Raw genomic sequence first — 5,083 nt, forward strand, 5'->3', positions numbered from 1 at the left:
AATAAAAATATAATAAAACTAACTAAAACATGCTAAAAAATACTAAAAACAATGCCAAAAAGTGTATAAATTATCCGCTCATCACAACACCAAACTTAAATTGTTGCTTGTCCCCAAGCAACTGAAAATAAAATAGGATAAAAAGAAGAGAATATACAATGAATTCCAAAAACATCTATGAAGATCACTATTAATTAGATGAGCGGGGCTTTTAGCTTTTTGCTTCTGAACAGTTTTGGCATCTCACTTTATCCTTTGAAGTTTAGAATTATTGGCATCTGTAGGAACTCAGAATCCAGATAGTGTTACTGACTCTCCTAGTTAAGTATGTTGATTCTTGAACACAGCTACTTTATGAGTCTTGGTCGTGGCCCTAAGCACTTTGTTTTCCAGTATTACCACCGGATACATAAATGCCACAGACACATAACTGGGTGAACCTTTTCAGATTGTGACTCAGCTTTGCTAGGGTCCCCAATTAGAGGTGTCCAGGGTTCTTAAGCACACTCTTCTTTTTGCTTTGGACCTCGACTTTAACCGCTCAGTCTCAAGTTTTCACTTGACACATTCACGCCACAAGCACATGGTTAGGGACAGCTTGGTTTAGCCGCTTAGGCCGGGATTTTATTCCTGTGGACCCTCCTATCCATTGATGCTCAAAGCCTTGGATCCTTTTTATCACCCTTGCCTTTTGGTTTAAAGGGGTATTGGCTTTTTCTGCTTGCTTTTCTCTTTTTTTTCGCATATATCTTTTTTTTTCTGCAAGCTTTTCACTGCTTTTTCTTGCTTCAAGAATCAATTTTATGATTTTTCAGATCATCAGATAGCATTTCTCCTTTTCCTTTCATTCTTTCAAGATCCAACAATTTTAACATTCATAAACAATCAAATTCAAAAATATGCACTATTCAAGCATTTATTCAGAAAAACAATAGCATTGCCACCACATCAAAATAATTAAACTGTTTTAAAATTCAAAATTCATGTACTTCTTTTTCTTTTTCAATTAAAAACATTTTTCATTTAAGAAAGGTGATGGATTCATTTTCATAGCTTTAAGGCATAGACACTTAGACACTAATGATCATGTAATAAAGACACAAACATAAATAAACATAAAGCACAATTTTTGAAAAACAGGAAAATAAAGAACAAGGAAGTTAAAGAACGGGTCCACCTTAGTGATGACGGCTTGTTCTTCCTCTTGAAGATCTTATGGAGTGCTTGAGCTCCTCAATGTCTCTTCCTTGCCTTTCTTGCTCCTCTCTCATGGTTCTTTGGTCTTCTCTTATTTCATGGAGGAGGATGGAATGCTCTTGGTGCTCCACCCTTAGTTGTCCCATGTTGGAACTTAATTCTCCTAGGGAGGTGTTGAATTGCTCCCAATAGTTTTGTGGAGGAAGATGCATCCCTTGAGGTATCTCAGGGATTTCATGATGAGGAAATTCCTCATGCTCTTGTCCATGAGTGGGATCTCTTGTTTGTTCCATCCTTTTCTTAGTGATGGGCTTATCCTCATCAATAAGGATGTCTTCCTCTATGTCAATTCCAGCCGAATTGCAGAGGTGACAAATGAGATGAGGGAAGGCTAACCTTGCCATAGTGGAGGACTTGTCCGCCACCTTGTAGAGTTCTTGGGATATAACCTCATGAACTTCCACTTCCTCTCCAATCATGATGCTATGTATCATGATAGCCCGGTCTATAGTAGCTTCGGACCGGTTGCTAGTGGGAATGATTGAGCGTTGGATGAACTCCAACCATCCCCTAGCCACGGGCTTGAGGTCATGCCTTCTTAGTTGAACCGGCTTCCCTCTTGAATCTCTTTTCCATTGAGTGCCCTCTTCACATATGTCCATGAGGACTTGGTCCAACCTTTGATCAAAGTTGACCCTTCTAGTGTAGGGGTGTGCATCTCCTTGCATCATAGGCAAGTTGAATGCCAACCTTACATTTTCTAGACTGAAATCTAAGTATTTTCCTTGGACCATTGTAAGCTAATTCTTAGGGTCCGGGTTCACACTTTGATCATGGTTCTTGGTGATCCATGCATTAGCATAGAACTCTTGAACCATTAAGATCCCGACTTGTTGAATGGGGTTGGTAAGAACTTCCCAACCTCTTCTTCGGATTTCATGTCGGATTTCCGGATATTCACACTTTTTGAGTTTAAAAGGGACCTCGGGGATCACCTTCTTCATGGCCACAACTTCATAGAAGTGGTCTTGATGCACCCTTGAGAGGAATCTCTCCATCTCCCATGACTCGGAGGTGGAAGCTTTTGCCTTCCCTTTCCTCTTTCTAGAGGTTTCTTCGGCCTTAGGTGCCATAAATGGTTATGGAAAAACAAAAAGCAACGTTTTTACCACACCAAACTTAGAAGGTTTGCTCGTCCTCGAGCAAAAGAAGAAAGAAAAGAGTAGAAGAAGAAGAAAAATGGAGGAGATGGAGGAGGCTTTGTGGTTCGGCCAAGGGGGAAAGCGGTTTGAATTTGGATGGTGAGGTAGGTGGGGTTTTATGAAGGATGGATGTGAGTGGTGAAGAGAATGGTGGGATTTGATAGGTGAGGAGTTTTTGGGGAAGAGGTATTGAGGTGATTGGTGAATGGGTGAAGAAGAGAGAGAGAGAGAGAGGTGGGGTAGGTGGGGATCCTGTGGGTCCACAGATCCTAAGGTGTCAAGGATAGCTCATCCCTGCACCGAGTGGCATGCAAAAATGCCCTTTTCTGCCAATTCTGGCATTAAACGACGGGCAGCTGTCCTTTTCTGGCGTTTAACGCCAGCTCCTTGCCCATTCCTGGCGTTAAACGCCAGTCTGGTGCCCCTTTCTGGCGTTAAACGCCCAGAATGGTGCCAGACTGGGCGTTAAACGCCCATTTGCTACCCTTACTGGCGTTTAAACGCCAGCAAGCTTTTCCTCCAAGGTGTGCTATTTTTTTCTGTTTTTCATTCTGTTTTTGCTTTTTCAATTTTTTTGTGACTTCACATGATCATCAACCTACAGAAAACATAAAATAACAATGGAAAATAGATAAATATAACATTGGGTTGCCTCCCAACAAGCGCTTCTTTAATGTCAGTAGCTTGACAGTGGGCTCTCATGGAGCCTCACAGATGTTCAGAGCAATGTTGGAACCTCCCAACACCAAACTTAGAGTTTGAATGTGGGGGTTCAACACCAAACTTAGAGTTTGAGTGTGGGGACTCTGTTTGATTCTGTTTTGAGAGAAGCACTTCATGCTTCCTCTCCATGGTTACAGAGGGATATCCTTGAGCCTTAAACACAAGGGATTCTTCATTCACTTGAATGATCAATTCTCCTCTGTCAACATCAATCACAGCCTTTATTGTGGCTAGGAAGGGTCTGCCAAGGATGATGGATTCATCCATGCACTTCCCAGTCTCTAGGACTATGAAATCAGCAGGGATGTAGTGGTCTCCAACCTTTACCAAGACATCCTCTACAAGTTCATAAGCTTGTTTTCTTGAATTGTCTGCCATCTCTAGTGAGATTCTTACAGCTTGTACCTCAAGGATCCCTAGCTTCTCCATTACAGAGAGAGGCATGAGGTTTACACTCGACCCTAGGTCACACAGAGCCTTCTCAAAGGTTATGGTGTCTATGGTACAAGGTATTGAGAACTTTCCTGGATTCTGTCTCTTTTGAGGTAATCTCTGCCTAGTCAAGTCATCCAGTTCTTTAGTGAGCAATGGAGGTTCATTCTCCCAAGTCTCATTACCAAATAACTTGTCATTTAGCTTCATGATTGCTCCAAGGTACTTAGCAACTTGCTCTTCAGTAACATCTTCATCCTCTTCAGATGAAGAATACTCATCAGAGCTCATGAATGGTAGAAGTAAATCCAATGGAATCTCTATTGTCTCATTATGAGCCTCAGATTCCCATGGTTCCTCATTAGGGAACTCATTGGAGGCCAGTGGACGTCCATTGAGGTCTTCTTCAGTGGCGATCACTGCCTCTTCATCCTCTCCAAATTCGGCCATGTTGATTGTGTTTATGGCCTTGCACTCTCCTTTTGGGTTCTCTTCTGTATTGCTTGGAAGAGTAGTAGGAGGGAGTTCAGTAACTTTCTTGCTCAGCTGACCCACTTGTGCCTCCAAATTTCTAATGGAGGACCTTGTTTCAGTCATGAAACTTTGAGTGGTTTTAATTAGATCAGAGACCATGGTTGCTAAGTCAGAGTGGCTCTGCCTAGAATTCTCTGTCTGTTGCTGAGAAGATGATGGAAAAGGCTTGCCATTGCTAAACCTATTTCTTTCACCATTATTGTTGTTGAAACCTTGTTGAGGTCTCTGTTGATCCGTCCATGAGAGATTTGGATGATTTCTCCATGAAGGATTGTAGGTGTTTCCATAGGGTTCTCCCATGTAATTCACCTCTTCCATAGATGGGTTCTCAGGATCATAAGCTTCTTCTTCAGATGAAGCATCCTTAGTACTGCCTGGTGCAGCTTGCATTCCAGACAGGCTTTGAGAAATCATATTGACTTGCTGAGTCAATATTTTGTTCTAAGCCAATATGGCATTCAGAGTGTCAATCCCAAGAACTCCTTTCTTCTGACTTGTCCCATTATTCACAGGATTCCTTTCAGAGGTGTACATGAATTGGTTATTTGCAACCATTTCAATGAGTTTTTGAGCTTCTGTAGGCGTCTTCTTCAGATGAAGAGATCCTCCAGCAGAGCTATCCAATGACATCTTGGATAGTTCAGACAGACCATCATAGAAGATTCCTATGATGCTCCATTCTGAAAGCATGTCAGAAGGGCACCTTCTGATCAATTGCTTGTATCTCTCCCAAGCTTCATAGAGGGACTCACCATCCTTCTGTCTAAAGGTTTGGACTTCCACTCTAAGCTTGCTCAATTTTTGAGGTGGAAAGAACTTTGCCAAGAAGGCATTGACTAGCTTTTCCCAAGAGTTCAGGCTTTCTTTAGGTTGTGAATCTAACCATGTCCTAGCTCTGTATCTTACAGCAAAAGGAAAAAGCATAAGTCTGTAGACCTCAGGGTCAACCCCATTGGTCTTGACAGTGTTACAGATTTGGAAGAATTCAGCTAAGA

At 41.8% G+C, this 5,083-nt stretch overlaps 1 non-coding gene and 1 pseudogene across 1 annotated transcript; one reads left to right on the plus strand and one right to left on the minus strand.

Moving 5' to 3' along the window:
• Positions 1-3,107: 3,107 nt before the first annotated feature.
• On the minus strand, positions 3,108-4,778 carry LOC148550965 (uncharacterized; annotated as a pseudogene).
• LOC148550966 (small nucleolar RNA R71) lies at positions 4,773-4,880 on the plus strand. Its single transcript, XR_015892743.1, has one exon. It is a non-coding gene; the product is annotated as a small nucleolar RNA R71 (small nucleolar RNA).
• The last annotated feature ends 203 nt before the right edge of the window (positions 4,881-5,083 follow it).

Source organism: Arachis ipaensis, chromosome B7 (assembly GCF_059453495.1).
Source record: "Arachis ipaensis isolate K30076 ecotype BB chromosome B7, ASM5945349v1, whole genome shotgun sequence".
Lineage (NCBI taxonomy): Eukaryota > Viridiplantae > Streptophyta > Magnoliopsida > Fabales > Fabaceae > Arachis > Arachis ipaensis.